The sequence below is a fragment of the Dromaius novaehollandiae genome, chromosome 11 (genome assembly GCF_036370855.1).
Source record: "Dromaius novaehollandiae isolate bDroNov1 chromosome 11, bDroNov1.hap1, whole genome shotgun sequence".
Classification (NCBI taxonomy): Eukaryota; Metazoa; Chordata; class Aves; order Casuariiformes; family Dromaiidae; genus Dromaius; species Dromaius novaehollandiae.
Window position 1 is genome coordinate 6,182,040 of NC_088108.1, and position 19,785 is coordinate 6,201,824.

Genomic DNA, 19,785 nt, shown 5'->3' on the forward strand with positions numbered 1-19,785 from the left:
TTCCTGCCCCTTTAATCCTCCCGTGCTACTTGCCTTCCAGAAATGTGGTATGTCACTTTGCCTGCACCTTTTGATGATGCCTCTTGGAGCTATATGGCTCCACCTTCAGCAGACCCATCTGCTGAGGGGCTCCTTCCTGGGTGCTTTAGGCTTGTATTTCAAAATGAGAATAAACGACCACCTCCTCACTCGACTCACAGAAACCGTCCAGTGAGAATTTGGGCAGTATTAGTCAGATTTAGCAGTCCTCTAAGCCAAACACTGGAAGCCTACACTGAAACATTTTGCTTGACCATACTGCAGTACTCTGTGCCTCAAGCTCTTCTGTTACAGTTTAAGAAGTTACAAAAAGTGTCTTGCTTAAGACAGACTGACCAGAAGCCTGGACTCTGAATCTCCTTCCGTTAGTAGCATGGCCACATGACCCTATGGAAGTATTCTCAAATTCGGTGCCTCGTCTTACCCCTTCTTAAAGTTAACCTAGCAGTGTTTCCTGTGAGCATTGTAAGCTTTAACTATTTGTGTCTGAAAGGTAAAAGACACAAGACAGCTGCAGGTGGAAAGTGCTAAGTAAATGCAAAACAGTACTGGTGAGTAGAAAGGTAGGTGAAAGTCAGCCTGTGTTTCTCTCTCCCCTGCCTATCACTGCCCTCTTCACCAGCTTCCCTGTTCCCCCTGCCCATAAAATATCTGGGAGAAAAGCTTCCAAGCATCTTTTGCAGGATCTAAGGCAGATAGTGAAAGAGGAAGACTGCAAGTGTCTCTTGCCTGCCCACTCTGTAGCGTAGCAAGGAACAGAAATTAGATCTCAAACCGGGCAGGCACAGGCTGACAGCAGCGTTAACATCCCAAAGTCACAGGCAGCCTGTCCGGAGAGGGATCGGAAGTCGGATCTGGCAATGTCTCCCCTGTGGCCCATTCTGTGCAGACATGGCTAAAATGACAGAGGAGCTGAAGGCAGATCTGAAAGACTTCCAACTACCACGCTGTTTTGGATCCCAGATCACTGGCAGCTCTGGGAAAGTCTGGATACAGCATCACCATTAACTTATTAAAAGAAAGAGGAGAGAAAGCCTCTAGGCAAGGGGAACAGGGACTGAAATGGGACTGTCACCACAAACCAGCTCTCTTTCAGGAGCAAAAGCTGCCAGGCCAGGAGATGGCTAACTCAGGAGATGGGCTGGTTATGGTGAACATCATGCCACAGAGCTGAACTTGTCTCACTTGTCCTCGTAACTATGCACAAAAGTTATAAAGACATATTGGGAGAAGGGGAAAGGGCTCTTGTGCTGAGTTTCCTTTTCTAGACCTCAGAGACTGGCTCTAGAGAAACAGACTCAGGACACACAAGCTAATTTGGATCTAGACTGCCGCATGCTTTTAAGCATCAAGTTTTGGTCAGGCCCTTACAGAGAAACTGCCCGGTGAATGGCCTCCTTAGGAGAGATGAAAGCCTGTCATCACTAGCTAACAGCAAAATGCCTGCTGACTTCAACAGGGCCAGGATTTCACCTGCACGGTCTCATCGGGCTTGTTAGTCTGCAGGGTGCAAGGCCCCTGTCAGGCATTCACTGTGAAAAGCTGGTGGGCCCGTGCTAGAGCCCCGAGGTGGATCAGAGGTGAGCAGAGAGCTCGCGGCCCGCAGCACCGGAGCGGCCTGCCCCGGGCATTGCCTCCCGCGGGCCCGTGGCACTGCCGCCACAGCTGCCTCCTGAACTGTTGCTGTTGCAAGCAATAGCCGACGAGGCTGGAAACTTAATCCTGTAACAGGAGCTCGGGGCACGCAGGAGCAGAAGTGCTATCGAGACTCACTCTGGGTTATCCAGAGCAACTCTGTGAAGAAATGCCAGCCACGCGGGCCTCGGCTCAGAGCAAGCCCTCCTCCTCCACGGCCTGCCGCCCGCGGCCCCCCAGCCCTCGCCGCCTGCCCAGCGCCTGCCCTCGCACCGCTGCCCTGTGCGGCCCCGCGCTGGAGACCCGCTCTCCGCCAGCCCCAGCGGGGCAGCCCGGCCCCTCTCCAGGCGCGCGCCCCGCCAGGGCCACCTCGCGCCCCGGCCTGGGACGGCCCACGAGCACGTGGCTCGGGCCTGAAACCGTCGCCAGCCCAAGCACCTGATTTATGTGATTTTCTGCTCACCCTGTCGGGTGACCCGGGCCTGAACCCTTGGGGACGCGCGGGCTCCTCCGCGGCCGCACGCCAAGCGGCACGAGGTAACGGCGCCTAAGAATCCCGAGCGGGCGCCCCGCTCTCCCCCCCGCCGGCGGACACCCGGGCGGCCCCGGCCCCGGCCCCTCGCGCACCTCCTGCCCCCGCAGCAGGCGGTGGCCGGGAAAGCCGGCGGCCACCCCGTGCCACCGCCCGGCCCAGGCGGCGTTTCCAGCCCCGCGGCCCTGGCTGCGCTCCCCGGCCCGCCGCCCCCCGGCCCCCGGCATGGCGGCCTCCTCGCCGGCCTGCTCCTGCGCTGCCTCCCGCAGCTGTCCCCGCGCCCCCGCTCCCTCCTGCCGCTGGAGGACCGGGGTTCACACGAGAGGAGGAGCCGCGGGAGAGGACTTCACCTCATCATCCCCCCGGGCCGCAGCGCTTCCTCTCCCCGCGGCGGGCAGGCAGCCGCCTCGCCGCCCCGCGGCCTCCCCCCGGGCCCCGCGCCCGCTCCTCGCGCCGCCGGCACACGAGGCTCCCGGCTCCCCGCGCCGAGCGTCACCGCTCACGGCGCGGGGCAGGGACGGAGCGCGGCCCCCGCCCCCCGCACGCTCCCCGCGCAGGGCCGCGACGCGCCCGCGGCCGCCTGCCCGACTCCCCCCGCGCGTCCGCCGGGCCGCCGGCTCCCGAGGCGTGCGGCGCCCACCGCGGGGGAGCGGGGCCGCGCGGGGAAGGCGCAGGCAGCGCCCGGCACCCCGGGGCCCGGCCAGCCGCAGAGCCGCCCCCGGCCGCGCAGGCCCCAGGCGCTTCCACGCGCCGCTCGCCTCGGAGCCGCGGCTCTTCCTGCCTCAGCTCCTGCATCTCCCGCATCGAACGCGCTGCTGTATTTAAAACAGGGCTCAGCGCTGGCACCAGCAGAAACCGGATCCCCCAACTCCCCGCACGGCCGAAACGGGGGCGCGGGCGCCGGGCGCCCCCCCGCCGGGGAGGGAAGCCCGGGGCAGGCAGACCCCGCGCCGCAAGGCTTCCTCGCTTGGCGGCCGCGCAAGTCCGGGACAAAGGGACAGCGCGGCGCGGGGACCGGCCCCGCCGTGGCAGCGGCACCGGCACCGCCGGGCGTGGGGGCGACCGCCGCGCCCCTCGCTGCGCCGGGCAACTCCCCGAGCGCTTCCGAAGGGGTCAATTAGATGCACGCTGTCAGTAAAGAGCATTAAAGAAAAACATAAAAGAGGGAGGGAGGGAGCGGAGTTATTTATAGCCCGGAACGTCCCGCTCCCCTGCAGAAGCGCAGCCCCGAAACCCGCATCGTCGGCAAGGGCCGAACCCAGGCACCGCCGGCTCCCGCGGCCGCTGCCCGCGCTGACACAACGCGGGCCCCACGGCGTGCCCGCAAACGCGGAGCGCCCGCCGCCGCCGCACGGCCGGCACCGCTCACCCGGCAACACAGGTGTCACCGGCGGCGGCGGCGCGGCCTCCCCCGCCGGCGCGGCGGGCACCGGGGCTCCCGCAGGGCTGCGCCGCGGCGACGGCCGGCCCGGGGCGCCGGGGCACCGTTATTCCTGCCGCCCCCCCCGCGCCGCGCCGCGCCCCGCGCCGGAGGAAGGCGTTACCTGCCGCTCGCGCTGTCATGCTGCGCCCGCCGTCCCCCTCCGCGGGCGCGGGCTCGGGCTCGCGCCGGCACCGCGCGCGCCCCCCCGCCGCAGCCCATCTGCCGCCCGCCCGTCCCCCCGCGGCGCCGCCGCCGCGCGCCAATCGCCGCGCGAGCCGCCGCTCCCCGGCCCCTGGCGTCAGCGCCTCGCGCGCCGCCCATTGGCTGCGGCCGCGCGGGGCGGGGCGGCGCCGGGATCTTGTGGTTCGGGGGCCGCCGCGCCCCCGGGGCGGGCGGGAGCGGCCTGGCGCCCCGTGCCCTCCCCTCCCCTCCCCTCCCCTCCCGCTGCCTCCCCGCGCTGTCACGGAGCGCGACACCGCCGCGCCGGGCCGGGGCCGCTCAGGAACGGCCCCCCAAACGTCTGTGGCGACGCCGGGGCCGCTGGGCTCTCTGTGCCGTCGTGCCAGCGGGGAGGAACAGGCCCCAGCTGCCGCCATAAAGAGGAGCGCGGATCCTCTGGGATCGCACCGGGAAACACCCTGTCCCTCCGAGCCGCCCTTGTGCCCTCCTCCCCTTGCCCAGGCAGGGTTATCATCAGCCCCCAGTCTCCCACACCCGACTTCGATTCCTGCATCTCAGCAGGGCCCGAAAAGCAAAAGCAGCCCCTTTTCGGGTGACGACGACCTCGCACTTGCACTATTTCCAGAAAAAAAAACAAGAAAAAAAAAGAAAAACACCCCCACAGACAACGTGACAAATTTCACAACCTGGGAAACACAGTTGTGGCAGGGCCAGGGCGTCCAGGCCCCTCCGGCAGTGCCGGCACCTGCCCAGCCTCAACACCGCCCATCCGCAGCAGGTCCCCGTCCCGTCCCGTCCCGTCCCCTGGGCGGGTGGCCCGAGGGAGGCCGGCCGGGTGCTGGCTGCATTGCTCCGCTGCCTGCTACTGCCTATGAGAAAGTGCTGCGCGGTTACCTGCACAAGATGTACCTGTCTTTGACCTTTTTTTCTTTTTCCTGGGGGAGAGGCACAAGTACAGTTTAATAATACGTTATACAGCAGGCCACGGGCAAGAAATGAAGAACGCCTTTTGCTAGCTGCTGTTGCCCACGTTGAGCCAGGTCGCGCGGATCACCCGAGCGGAGGTAGCACGTTCCCCAGCCCTACCGCACGGCACGGGATCCTCACCGACCACAAGCGGCCACGCTGTCGCCTCACAGCCCATCCGAAAGACAAGGTCTCCAAAAGCGGAGGCGCGCTGAGTCACTGAATCAGTACTGACGCGGACGAGCAGCCCCTACTGAATCACTGCCACCGCTTCCTAGCGCACACTGAGGTCTCGCAAAGGTTTTCTTTCCAAGTATGAGTCAAATCATCACTTACTTAGCTGACTGGATCCAGAGTGATCACTGTCAGGCTCTGAAGCAAGTTCTCCATGTTATTTCCATCCCCCCCAGAGAAACACAACTGGGGAGAGATGACTCCTGGTGTCCTCTACAGTTAGCACTAACCTCGCAAGCCAGCTATTCTTGACCAGGGAAGAAGAGACACCGTCCACGTTCTGCTGGAAGAGCTGCGTCCACCACCGGTGACAGGATGGTTTGCATCCAAGGGCAGTTGGGTCTGGCTGAATGGAGTGAGCCTTACAGGGGAAATGGTCTCTCTTGTTCTCTTCAGATAAGACAGGGTATTTTGCACAGCACTTGGGCATCAACCCAGCTTATCCCCCTTCAAAGTCCATGACAAGAGTCAGGGGAATGCAAGTGATCAAGGGAACCCATCTAAGAAGTTGTCACCAGCCCCCACAGGCCAGCCCAGCCACTCGGGACCGAAGGAGCATGGCCCACAAACCACACTGCTCTTGAAAACTGCTGTTTAAAAACAGCCCACACAGATCAAAACAACTGAACAAGTGGACAAGCAGTACCCAGCCATCTCCACGGAGTGATAAGTGTACGTATTCCTGATCACTTCAGTCGCAGAAACATAGTTTATTTACCAGCCCCAATTTTCTGAAGCATCAGACACGGGGAAAAATGCACCTTGCTCAAAGTCTTCTGAAGGACGGAGGCAGCATTAAGAAAGAGGTCTAGACAGAGCGCTAAGCCATGCAATTAGAGCTAGGAGGACCAAAGTGTAGGTGAATCACTTTCATGCATTTTAAAGAGTCCAACTAAAATGGAGTTAGATGATAAGCATTAAAAGAAAACAACAGCCCCCCCCCCCCCCCAACACACAAAGCCCGGTGCCTTGGATTATGCATGAATTTGTCAAAGGCTGAGCCAGAGCACATGAAGAAAGAGTTTCATCTTCCATTCTTCTGTGAAAGAGCACAAACACAACTGAGATTCAGACTGCAAGCAGTAAAAAAAAAGCAAGAGATCGGATCCCCTAGTCTTAGCCGGGTCCAAAGTTATCAACCCCTTCGGAGCCAAGGAAACCACTCAAACACTGACTATGCACAGTGGAGCTTTTCTTGACTTCTCTTTTTAACAGTCTCTGCCATTAGGGTTGGCCTTTAGAGCCCACAAAACCCTTTGCTGCTGAATTTGCAATATTTGGGTCACCCTGTGTTCTCCAGCCACCTTTAAGCTGCTGAATGGAAGCTGGCTCTCCCTTGCCTGACACCTGACGCTGCCTGACACTTCCTCGACAAGGGGACAAAGAGACGAGGCAAAGGCAAAGGACAGAAAGGGGAAATCACCCATGAAGATCCTTCACCACCAGCCATACATGAGGTTGACCCAGTCCAAGCTGGAGGGGCTCCTGGGCACACACACCGCGTGCAGCAAGGTACGCTGACACAGGGAACGCTGTTCGCGGCACACTGACGGGTGAAAAGCCTTTCACTCGCAGGGAGTGACTTCACGGCCATGGCATCCGTGCGGCCCAGGGGCCCTGGGGTTCAACAGTGCAGGCTGAACTCGCTCCACGGGTCTGACACCTGGGACAGGCCTGGGCTGGGACGGACCTGCAGAGTCTCGCTTAGCCTGATCCGGCCCCAGAGCTGGACAGGACACCAGCTTCCTCCCCACGGGGAGGGGAGGAGAGACGAATTCCCTGCTAGATGTCCATCTCACATGGCAGTCACGTGGGTGTCAAAGCCAGTTTAAAACACTTTGAGCTATCAGAGCCTGCACATCCACGGGGCCCGGTCTCCCAGGACAGAGCAGGCATGTCAGCCAGCCACACCACTGAGTGCCGGGCCTCCCTGAACCTCATTTCTTACCAGAAGTTAGGTCTCGAGGCCACACGACTTCATGGGGCAACAGGCCACAGGGTCCCGGGGCCAGGTGATACAAATGGGGAGAGCAGGGGCAAGCGCCTTGCACCAGGGCCTGTGACAGCCCCACGATTGCCCTGCCAAAGCGACCTCAGAAGCTGCTGTAACTGGAGTGCCAGTGCCTAATGCTTTGGGAGTCCTAGAAGCAGGTAGGAGTGACCAGGCTGGCCAAGGTCACACCACAGCCAGCCCCAACACCTCTTTTCTCGTGAGGAAAAAAAAGGCAGCATTGGCTGTCTCAGGACCACCCTGCTGAAGTGTCCCTTTACACGGGCCATGCCTGAGCTCCCCAGGCACTTTGCGGGGGCATCACCAGCCAAGACTGGCCCACAGACAATTCCTCCCTGAAGCTGCAGCCCTGCAGAAGTCAGGGCCAGGCAGCCAATACAGCAAAGCAAGAGAAAGAAAAATATTAGCTCTGAGCAACAGACAGTCTTCTCCTAGGCTTTATTCTTCTGAAAGATGCCTGAGGACTTTTAAAGCCAAAAGCAATGTAACCTCACCTTTCAGATCTAATCTGGTAGACTCTACCAAGCCGACTGCAGTGCTGCACACTCGCATTGCCTGAAACTGCCAGCACTCCTCTGCGTGTAAGAGGAGCGTGCAAGGCTGAACACCTCAATAAGAGGCCAAGCACCAGCGGTTTTCAGAAACCAAACATATACTTAAGCTGAGATGTCCAGGAAGCAAAGAGAAAAAGCCTTTCTCGAGGAAAAAGAGGAATCCCTTCTAAGAGATGACTCAAGCCCACTTTAGTCCTGCTTTCACAGGGAAGGTGGTCAAGCAGAGCAGGAATTCAGGAAAGCTCTGCAGCCAGGGAGCTGCGGGAGGCCTTGGCCAGCCCTATTCAGGATGCAGCCTTAATGGGATATATTGTCCCAGGGCCCAAATATACCTTAGTGACAGCTGAAGGCCACTGCACGAATGGCTCTCTGGCTTCAGCAGATGCATTCTCCATCCGTGAGAGAACTGGTTCTGCAGCATTTATCACACCTCGCTGGCAAGCAGGACGCAATCTGAGCAGTACAGCAGGACTGTTAATTGGGAGTCGGTAGGTTTTCATGGGAAGGCGGGGGGGAGGATCCCATTAATCTACTATACTTAGCAGTAGCTGCCAGAGAGCTCATCCTGCAGATAAAATTAACAACTCGCATCCCCAGTATAATAAAAGCCCAAGAAAGCAGCTCCCCGATGGGGCTCCCGATGGCTGTCAGGATTACACCACCCCGCAGCTCTGCCTGCACGGGACCGGCGGGCCGCACACCCCTCGCCTCGCAGGGCCCTCGCTCTCGCCGCGCCCGCGTCGCTCAGCCCCAGCGCAGCGGGTTGCAGCCCTCGCCAGGCCGCCGGCTCCGCTGCGGCACGGAGCGCTCCAAGGGGGAGCGCAGCCGGAGCGCCTGGGCTCCGCCACGGGCTGGGGGGAGACGGCACACGGAGGCTGCCGAGAGCTAACGGTTAGGTCTGGGGGCCGGGGTGGCCCATGATGTCATGGTTTGCCAGCGCCGCGCGGATTGGCTGCGCGCTGAGCATCTGCTGGGAGCCGAGGGCTGCTTATTTGCCTGAGGTTCAGACCTTCCCAAGCAGCTCTGAATCAGGCTGGTTGTCGTGACAACCCACGTAGCAGCAGCTCCCGCTACCCAAATAATGAGGTTGTCACAAAAAGGAGCCCCTCCACGAGGAAGCTTTAGGGATCATTAATGCATCCGAGGGAGCGCGGGAGCCGGAGAGGTATGGGGACCATCTGGCGATGCTGGAGCATGTCAGGAGCCTCCCTTGGAAAGGAGCTTCATTAGATAGGAACCACCTAATGACACATAGCGATGGGAACGGGGCAGGCTGCCTGCCAGCAGCAAGGGAGTCCCAAATGCTCGGTGGCGGATCTGTATCTACAGAGCTCCAGGCAGAGACCGAGCAAGAAGAGTGCGACCGTGGCACGGGAACAACTCCAGCCCCTGAGCGGCAAAGGCACCGGGGGCTCATGCTGCCCCAGGCTGTGTCGCTGGCCCTGTGCCTGGTGGCACAGCAAGGCTGGCACGCAGGGCCCTCCCACCGTGCCACCGACCTCACCCGCTGCCACTTGCAGGGTAGGTCACTGAACAGCTCTCTGCCTCAGTTTACCCCGTTTGCAAGTAATTTCCAGAAATATTTAACATAGTTTCCCACTCCAGTGCCATGGAGTACTGTGAAGTATTGCAAACCTGGCAAAGGGCAAGGAAGGGAAGGGAGTGGTAGCAATGGCAGCTCATCCAACGAGAGCTCACAACTGCCCCTTCCCAAGGACGTGATCAGCCTGGATGGCAGCACACCAAGATGGGATGGAGACCTCTCCTCATTATCATCAGTGGAGACCGAGCCTGGGGGATCATGCAAGGTGTCTTCCCTCCAGCTCTGCACATCCACAGACTGCTTGCCCTGGGAAGCTTTTTGTCCTCTCCTCCAAACATTCTTCACCTTGTCCTGCTTGTGGGTTTCAGCCATAAGCTGGTCTCAACAAAGTCACAAGACTTCCACCACTGACTGCAGTAATAGCAGGTTGGGGTGCTGCAGTCTGAAACTTCCATGGATCATCATCATCTTACCACAGCTTAAAGAAATTCAGTTGCCCAACTGTAGACCCCCAGAGACCATCTCCTGGAAGATAACACCCACGCTCACTTCAAGAGTGCACTTTCAAAAAAAACTTTCCTGCAGCATGATGAAGTCTGAATTTTTCCCAAGAGGGGATGGAAATTACTTCTGTAGTTAACTATTAATCTTATAGCAAATAATTGACAGATTTCTTTTAATTCATCTTCATCTGTTTTAAAAAAATAACTACAGTAGAAGTTTGCTTAAGTCAGTGTAAGAAATTATTAGAGTCTTCACATTAAGAGCAGCTGTACTTTCATTTTGGTTTATATTTTCACCTCAAATCATAATTTTCATACTCAAAGTTCTTCAACAGTGGATTTTACTGAGCTATAACAAGAATATTAACACATGCCAATTAAGTACCAATCAACTACTAATGACTGTTTAATAGACACATTTCTTAATATAGGATTGCTACACCTCATTAAAATGTTGCTGAATCTTCATAACTGTTGTAAACAATCAACCAGTATATAATTCATCTCCAGAAACTAGTAAAACTGAATGCGCTGCTCTTCTACTTTGTGTGCGTGTGTGATAGAAAATCCAAAGCTGAGACAGAGATGCAGTTGATTACATATAACAGGAATACTATCAAAATAATCTTAGGTACTGGGCTAACAAATCCCACCTTTCTCAGAAAGGAAGAAAGTGATGGGAATATCTGCAAGGAGATCCCTATCCTGGAAGAGGTTTTCAGAATAGGGAAACGATATGAGGCAGTACTTAACTCTGTACTGTGAAATATTGCCTGGGCTGTCATTGGTGATTCTTCCCTCCGAGAGGCCCGTACAGCCCAGCAGCATTGCTCCTCCAGGTCTCGCAGAGGGGAAACCGAGGCAGAGTTGCTAGAGCAGCTCAGGGCTGGGCAGCAGGTCAGCAGTGGCTGTGCACTAGCCTCCAAACAACATTGCCTCCCACAGAACCGCAATGTCGCTCCCGTGTCTGTTCTCCTGTAAACTGCAATTTAAATCACCTTCCAACAGGAGTAGCAGGGCTAGCAGCTTAGAAGTTTTGACCCATAGTTTAACACAGTTTATAAACAGGACACAGCACAGCTTCCTGCAGAAACATGAACAGGATTCAAAAATTCAAGAGAGCCCTATGAAGTCCAGCGCTGCCTGGTTCGCCTTCAAAGCCCTCCCATCCTCCTTCAGCAGGAGCATCGCCACGTTCGACTAGCACACGCGCAACGACGACCAACCTGCTTGCTGGATTTTATCCCCTAGAGATGTTTAGCCCAGCCTGCTCTCGGGCTTCGGAAAACCAAGATCTACCCCACCCATCTAACCACCACAGAACGCTTCCCAGGCTTGATGGTATCAGAGAATAACAAACTTTTGGAGAAAAGGGAAAGGCCCAGATTTGCACCCCCGTGTGCCTGGCTCCATAATTATTCTGCCTTGTTTGCAGCAGGCGCTGTTGGCACTGCAGTGCCGGCCGGGAGCTCTGGTCACGCAACACAGCCCCACTGCGCCAAGCAAGCCCGGCCCCGCGCAGCACGGCTCGCGGCAGCCCCCAGCACGGGGCAGGGGTCCCGGGCACCCCGGCTGCCCCCGAGCCGCGGCGCTGCAGGGCACCGCCAGCCGCAGGCGCTCAGCACCGGTGGACACCCCGGGAGTGGCATGGCCCCAGCACCCAGATCTTCTATCTACTGCTGCCTGCGGCAGCTGGGCTTGACCACTCTCCCAAAGACCTCTCCAACCTGCCCGTCCCCGCTGCCAGCCCCAGGCCCAGCGTGCGCCCTGCCGTGGGGGGGGGGGCTGCTGCTGCAAACCAGGAGGCCCCGGGGCCAGGGCCGGTGGCTAGAGCTGCTCTGGGGAAGGGGGATGTCCCGGCACAGGGCTAGGGGCTCAGCTCACCCAAAGGGTCTGGCCAGGTTACTGTGGACCCCCCAGGCACCAGAGTTACCACTGCATCACCATGCACAACCCCCCCGCCCTACAGTGCCTCAGCAGAGGGGAGCGGACTGCCTCACACTGAAGAACAGACATACACAACGATGGTGCCTTGCGCTTTAAGGGGAAAATCTGATGGTGAGACGGGGCAATGCTGCAAATTTACCTGCTCATCATAAAACAGCAGTGATTCTCCGGCTTCAGTGGAATAGCCACACATCACTGTGCCTCACTTTCTCCACCTGTAAAATGCCTAGAGTTGGGTGAGGCACGTCAAAACCGTTCTTCAAGCTGTTTATCTTGGTTTTAGTCTACAAAATATTTGGATTGAGCTGGATGTTTTGGATGAGTTGAATTTTTATGATACTCTTTCTCCATTTTTCCCCCACCAACTGCCTGTAAACAGGAACAATACTGGTTCCTGTGCCTGCTGGAAGGCATAAAAACCAGATGGGCCCAAGAGGTGACATTACAGGCAACGTTCAGACCTGGCCACGCTGTGGCAGTTAACGATTACACTGAGGTGAATACAAATTAAGAATAATAATTGCCCCACTGAGAAGCCTGGTGGAGTAAGCATGAAGCAGTAGTGCCAGTCACGTCTGGACACCAGCGCTCAGCCCTGGGCTGCCAGCCGTACGCTGTCAGCCGAGGACGCACGGGCCTGTGGGGAGACCAGCCGAGCTCCTGCCCGGACCTATGTCGTTGAAATAGGCAAAAAAATGGGAGGCGCCCAGTGTTTTGGTTTTTTCCAGAGATGCTGAACACTAACTCCATCAGAGGCCCATAGCAGCTGTGACTGCGCAGAGCATCTCAGCATCCCGGCCCAAACCGCACAAGGGTAACAGCCAAAGCAAAGGCATGTAACTGATCTGATTTCTAAAAATGCAGGTTTTGGCCTTGCTCCTCTGAACACCCTGTACTCCACCCCTGGCTGCCCGTGGCGGAGAAGAAGGCGACTTGCCCTCACCCAGCATCAGGCTCTACACACACAAGCGGAGCCTCTTCCAAAGGCCACCTACCTCAACAAAAAGCCTATTGACTACGGTTGCTGTAAGGCCACGTCTCCCCAGATGTGTCCTTTATTTTTTTTCCTTCAAGGTATTTCATTCAGGCAGGAAAAAAAGAGGTGAGACCAGCAGAACCGTTTCTAAGCAGCACAGCTTCCCAGGTCCCCCGAGACCCCGGGGTCACTCCAGGTACAGCCATCAGCACGCAGCGACAGCCACCAAAGCAACTGCCCCCAAGGGGCTGCAGCTGCAAGGCCTCGCACCCCTGGAAGCGTCCCCAAAAGCCAGAAAGCGCACAAGAGGCCACATGGCAGTGGCACTTGCCAGCATCCAGGCCAGGTCCCAGGGCGGCCCAGGGGCTCTGCCAACAGCTGGTTGCTTCCTTAGGGAGTAAGTTGGAGAGTGCATCCCGCTGCGTCTTTTAACAGCCATACCGCTCCTAAGATGTGTCCTATGAATCTTTGATGTGTAATTAAAACCGATACGACTGCTGGAAAATGAAATGGCATTAACCACTTCTACACTGCAGCCGCTATGACTTTTTTTTTTTTTTTTTTTTTTTTTAAAAAAAAAAACCACCTGCTTCTCAGACAGGTTTGCAATAAAAACATCTTCCTCTTTGGGTCTTCTCTCTGAATACAGTTGTATTTCAGGAACGAAAAGGGCTTAGGCAGAGCTCCAGACCTCTGCATTTTTTGCACTCTGTCACCAGCAAGTTTCACACGGAGGCTGGTGCCAGATCGAAGGTGCAGGAGACGCAAGGGCAGTGCTCAGTGTGCACCAGCGGCAGCAGCTGCCAGCCCAGCTCTGCTGCTTCCCAGAGCCAGCGGGCTCCGGGGCAAGAGCAGCAACAGTCTGATCCCACAGAAGTTGAGGGGTTTCACTAGAGCCAGAATTTCACCCTGCCCCTGGCTGGGTGCATCCTGCTTCTGCGCAGAGCAGCGAGGGAGCCCTGGACTCGCCACCCTGTGAAGGGGGCAGCAATGCACTACCAAACAGCCGGTGCCTCCTCCTGTCCCACCAGATGAAACCAGATCCTCATTTCCACAGAGCTCCTCCGGCTCATCTGACTCCTGAAGACCCACTTTTCCCACAAGGAACATTGTGAAACTGAGGAGTAATCTCCTACTAGATCAGCTCCTGTTGCAGAGTAAGATTCATTTTCCTAAGAGTACAATACAGACTTATTGCTGGTGATGTGGTTATAGTGGTTCCATATATAGATTACCCTGCACTTATCCATCTTCCTTAGCTCAGAATAAGACATTACTATTTGCTCAGACCTTTGGTAGAAGATGAGCCTGATTCTGGGCACATTTACCCAGGTTTAATTCTCATACAATCACTGTCGCTATTGTTCATTAACACTGATGAAAGCCAGGGATGGGACCAATAACCAAGTTTCTCTTCATTATGTCCTGCAACTATGTCACAGAAAGAACAGCAGCAATGACAGTCTGGTAATTGGAATAAACTGCGATATCACAGCCAGGCAACCCTACGGATGTCGGGGGAGCTACATCGCAGGTGCGTCTGAACAAAGGTGCTAGGGATGCAAATTCACTGCACCAAACAACAGCTTGCAAATACTAAACAATGCAGGGTTACCAGTGTGTTGCAATTCAAAGGTACTAGAGGCATCAGGAAAACATCAGCCCAGAGGGACTAGAGAAGACAAAGGTCTTTGAGACCATTTACCTGGGTCCCACTCGGAGAACGAAGACTTCATTGCCTGAAGAATATCCCATAACACCTAGGGTTTATTACCATGTCTATTCAAGTGTTGTTGCTGGCAGGGTCCCTCCATATTATTGCAGAGGGCTTGTTCCTGGTCTCACAACTTCCACACCAGGCTGCTAGACTGAAGTCTTAAAATCAGAACAAGAGTAGGGGGGACTGTGCGTCTTCTCTTACCTTCCCTGAGCTTTCCAGAGCTGTGACCTGGAGTGTTAAAATGCAAAGAAAGTCTCTAGCTTGCTGACCAGGCAAAGTATTCAACACTGGGTTAAGGATCAATGGCTTGAGGCCAAAACAGGCAGGCATCGACCAAACTAGCCAACGTGCACCTCCTTTCTTTAGCATAACTAATACCATCTAGAGCAGCAGGACTGAGACTGCCTTTGTTATATAAGCCATTTGCACCAGAAGAAAGATTCCTCTGAAGCCTCGTTTAAGGAGACATTTCAAACAAGTTTGCATGAGCTTGTTCCAGACAAAGGACTGCTACCTTTGCGAGACAGGCCACTTCACAATGGTGACTGGAGGATGTGCCAGAACAACTTCTGCGTACACAGAGGACCTACCAGAGCCTAAAATACAGAGTTTACACAAGTATGAGATACACAGCCTTACCTCCAACACATCCCAGTGTGGTCATTTCTTAGAGGAGAATACCCCCTTCTTATGTCCTTGTGCATGAACGTTTTCCAGCACCTTCCTCCCTTTCTCCTCCGAGACTCTACACATGCTTGCATCTCACTACACGTCAGGAGAGACACAGTAAAATGTGAGAGCTTATAAATTTGTTCATGCCAAGGAGTATTTCATTACTATTTTCCCCAAAAACCTTAAGTTTGGTTTTGGCCACAAAGAGAACTCAATAAGAAATAATGAAGCCTGGGCGCCCTGAAAAGCATGTGCGCAGGTACAAACACCGAGGAGAAGTTTGTTCCATAGACTCATCTTTTGTATCACTGAGAAAGCTAGGGTCTGCCTTGACATAGTGTAGACAAGACCAAGTATTGAAGACAAAAAGCCACAGTCCCAGAAGGAATCTCTTCTCATAAGTGGAGAGTCCAGAAGGCAGTGGAACATGAGTTTTCTGGCAAAATAAGGTTGGCTTTTTTTTTTTTTCCCCTTCTCTAAAATAATGCTTTTCAGAGTACAAAATACCCCAGGTTTGGCAAGTCTTATCCAAAGAATGGCAGAGTTTTGAGCCCCCAGATTCTGGGAAGATACACTGATGAAACTCTGAAAGCAGGACTCCACAGGGAGAGGGAGAGACCTATCCTGGACGTAAGGGCCATTGGATTACCTCGAGTGATTGGCTTCTTTACAACACTCAAGAGAGCATCAGTTTTACTATGCAGCCACAGGATGGGAGAGCACAAAACGGTGTAAGGGAACCCTTGTGGAGATGGTGGCTGGGTGCTCTCATGGATCAAAAAGGCTACAAACCTGCACTGTTGCCCAGTTATTACATTAACCCATGTCATCTATGCAATGTCTCCTCCTTTGGGTACCCATGAAATCTCAAGCTCAGGTATGTATGGTCCATGGTAAGCCCAGTATATAAGCAGAGAAATGATCTTCATCCAAGTGAATGAATTTGGATTCAAAGAAGATCTTCTCATAGCAGGCATCCATCCCTTCAGGTTGCACATGTGCAACCTGTAGCCAAGGTACAAAGCTAGTTTTCCTTGTCATGAAAGTAACTTTGTAATTAGCTGGTAAGATTCCCTGCTAGACTGAGCTCCTTCAGTGCAAGAATATGTCAAACCCTCCTTCCAAAAAATCCTTCACTGTGTAAGAGGAAAATGACTGGGGTGTGTTGACAGCCTTCAACTATCTGAAAATTACTTTCTGAAGTGTCACAGGGACCCAACCCAGCCAAGAACATTCACCCTTAAAATAGAAATTAAAATTAAGTACCTTTTCATGAAAGAAAAAGCAACATGCTTCACTGGAGCACCCACTCTGCTCTGCGTCACCCTGACACCTTCACTGACGATCTCACTTAACCTCTGCCCGTGCCCACAGGGCCTGCAAGGACGGGATCACCAGTCGCAGTGTCCATCTCCCTGCTCTTCACTGTTTCGTAGATAACAGCTTGATACAAAGAAGCTTTACAACGAAAGGTGCTGTCCCGTATCTAGGCCATGGGCAGAGAGGAACAGAGCCAGAGGCCAGTACCTGATCCTGTAGCATCCCATCTGCTTTCCTGACGCTGCGTACCTGCTCGGGGATCCAGCCCACAGGACACAGCTAAACGTAACAGGCGAGTCCATGACGTTACTCCAGTTACACCAGCGTCAGTAAGACTAGGCTCCTGCCTTCACTTTCACCGCGCTGCCAGCGTCATGTCGCTGTGCAGCTGCCGGCCTGAATGCCAGTCCAGCCTGCCTCTGGCTTACCGTGGGACCCAGCCTATTATGCTTCAGTGCATCCTTGCAGTCAAACCAAGATTTTATATATTTTTTTAATCTAGTTGCTACCATGGCTTCTTACACAGCCATTTGGTTCCAAACTAGGGAATCAGGTCAATTATCTCACGCGGCCCCAGGGAGAGCTACTACACAGGGAGACGGGGGAGTGCTTGCCCCTGCGGGAATCATTGCTGCCCCATGGAGACAGGAGGAAATGCCAGAAGTTCAGAAAGTCTTAGCAAAGCAGAGGAGGAAAGGCCAGATATATTCCTCGCCATCAGAGGAAGAGAAGCACCATCTTTCCGGCAAGCGCTGCCCTCCCTGCGCCTCGCGGGCTGTGCGCAGCTCTGCAGACAGCAGGTAAGGAGCCATTTCTGGGGAGAGCAGCTCCTCGTGGACCGCAGCGTGCACATAAAGACCTACGCTGCTGTGCAGGACCACCTTACCCATCAGCAACACTGCGAATGCTCCAGCTCCAACCAGCGCTCCCAGGACTTGAGCTGGAGGTCCCAGGAGAGCCCCTTAGCCAAGCCCAGCCACCCTGATCACGTTGTCTCGTTACAGCAGGCATCTGCTGGCCAAGCAGCCACAGCCCAGGCCATCAGCACACCACCTCCTCCCCGCTGTCCCTGCGCAGGGCAGGCACATCGAGCCCGGGTTGCAGTCAGCAGCAAGGAAAGATGGTCAGTCAGTCACAGGCAGCGTGGCTTTAATCTAAGCCAGAAGCACTCTTCACTTTTCCATGCAGAAATTGGTGAGACCTGGTCCCTGCTCCTCTGTGCTTGTCATCACACAGTACACGGGCTCTGCCTCTCCCACAGACCTGAACTGCCAGCTCAGGCCGAGGTTGGTGCAGCCCAGCTCCTCACAAGGAGGGAATTAGCTCTCTACCCTCAGCTACAGCTACCAGTATCTACAGTGAGCGAGGAGAAAGGCGATAGGGGAGAGGGAGCCGACTTCCCCTTTGGGAGTCTCATCCCTTCACTGCCTGCTCCCCTGATGCTTTACGCAAGCGAAAGGGATTTTCGCCCTTAATCCCCACACACAGCCTTTGTGCCATCCCACTCGATTTTACGTGCCAGCTGTGCTCCCTCCAAAACCGTGAAAGGTCCTGAGCAGATCGACTGCCTGGCAAGGTGAGTTACAGCTGTGAACAAAACGTCTGGACACCTGCTGTGGCAAAAGGGACTGGCATCATTTCGCACCACTGTTGCCAGTTATCTCCTGGTGGCATGATGAATCCCCTATCAACTTCTCGCACCAGAGCTGGCCAAGGAGGAGCTTTGCGGCCTTTGCTTTTGGCTCACTAATCATTGCTGGGCTGACAAGTCCCATGGACCGGGAACACATTGCTCTTCTGGCTCAGAAATAGAGCCCGTACCTTGCCGTCCCTCTGACTGCTGAAACATGTCCTCAGATGGCCTATGATGCCATTTTAGTCTTCTAATGGAAGCTGAGGATCACTGCTTTCTGCCATCAGGAATGAACACTGGCAGAATAAAGCCCAGTTCTGGCCACTTCTGCACCAGACACTGGCTGAAAGGGTCTCTCCATGGAGAGGGGGCACTGGGCAGAAGCAGTGGGTAGCTTCAGTCCCAGAGAGGGCAGTGCCAGTACCTGCCACAGCCCCCCTGAGCTGGGGCTATCACCAAGAAGCACTCTTGCACGCCCCAGCTGGGGTCCCCTGTCACTGCTGCCCTCAGCACCCCCCAGAAAGGTGGAGGGTCATGATGCCAACACCAGCCTCCCAGGAAGGAGGCTAAGAAAACACAAGTCATCTGCACCCAAGTCATCTGCACCCAAGTCATCTGCACCCAAGTCATCTGCACCCAAGTCATCTGCACCCAAGTCATCTGCACCCAAGTCATCTGCACCCAAGTCATCTGCACCCAAGTCATCTGCACCCAAGTCATCTGCACCCAAGTCATCTGCACCCAAGTCATCTGCACCCAAGTCATCTGCACCCAAGTCATCTGCACCCAAGTCATCTGCACCCAAGTGGAGGGGTTGAGGAGACAGGAGGAAGGTCTTGTCTGTTTGCTGTTTAGGGACTTATTTTCAGAAAGCATTGGGACCGAAAGCATCTCAGGATTCAGAGCCTTGAATCCCATCCAAAACAGCTCAAAAAGACCAAATGCCAAACCAAAGATGCTCTCATATAACGCAGAATCTTTCCTCCCCCTATTTGTCTCCAAAAACATGAAACCAAAAATCTATCCCAGATGGTGCTGCAGCCCTGTTAAAGGCACAACACAAGGTGACATTTGCATTGCCCTGCTGTCCCTCCTTAGCGGATGCTGGCCCACGAGCGCTGGCCAATCCATAGCAACTCCACTCCAAGAGCTACCCAAGGCTGACGGAAACAAGGCAAGAGAAACAGGTCAGTCTTATCTATGCAAAGGAAATGGAGAGGCACAGCCAGTCCCATACACGTGTTGGAGCTGCAGAATAACCCACCATATTTGGACTCTACTTCCTATGCTAACTGCTCTACTTTACAATTTTTCTGCACAAAATCAGTTTGACTCTGCAGTAAACTGTCCAGAATTGCTACTGCCGCATTAGCAGGTCTGAGCAACAGCTCCTCCAGTCTCCTCGTACAGAGGAAGCCTAGCATGATGAGCTGCTCCGACTGGAGACAGGGAACAAGGATGGCCATCAAATCCAGGGACATCAGTTCACTTTCTAACAGAAAGTGATTTCTCCTCCTGGGCTCCCTGACCCCAAGGCTATCTGCTGCCAGCAGCCCTGGATACCTGCCTGAGAGCTGGGCTTGCAAATTCTCTGGGTGAAATTGCACTAGCTTCCTGCCAGCCCCTTCAAACGTCCATTCACCAAGCACAAAATGGATCGCATTAACAGATGAGGATAAAGCTGCCAAGGAAGGAAACTGTTACCAGCCCTTGAACCTGCCTGGCCAAACCCCTGCCTTGAGAGGCAGGAGGGCTGAGCAGGAACCCTTTGGCTGTTCTGGCAACACCCATTGCACAGTTGCGTCCCTCATGGCTGGACGCCTTCCCGAGCAAGCAGTGAGGGAGCCTGGCTGGGTCTCCCGTGGCCTGCGGGAGGGCCCGACGGCCGCCCTCTGCT

At 55.3% G+C, this 19,785-nt stretch overlaps 1 protein-coding gene across 2 annotated transcripts in view; it reads right to left on the bottom strand.

Moving 5' to 3' along the window:
- Nucleotides 1-19,785, bottom strand: part of PAK3 (p21 (RAC1) activated kinase 3) — a 148,839-nt gene that overhangs the window by 81,041 nt on the left and 48,013 nt on the right. Inside the window, exon 1 of one of the 2 annotated variants that reach the window (XM_064518130.1) lies at nucleotides 3,751-3,907. The exons of the other annotated variant lie outside the window; for it this stretch is intronic. The gene's annotated coding sequence lies outside the window, so the exon portion shown is untranslated. Of the gene's footprint in view, nucleotides 1-3,750; nucleotides 3,908-19,785 lie in introns of those variants that run through there. 2 annotated transcript variants of the gene reach the window in all.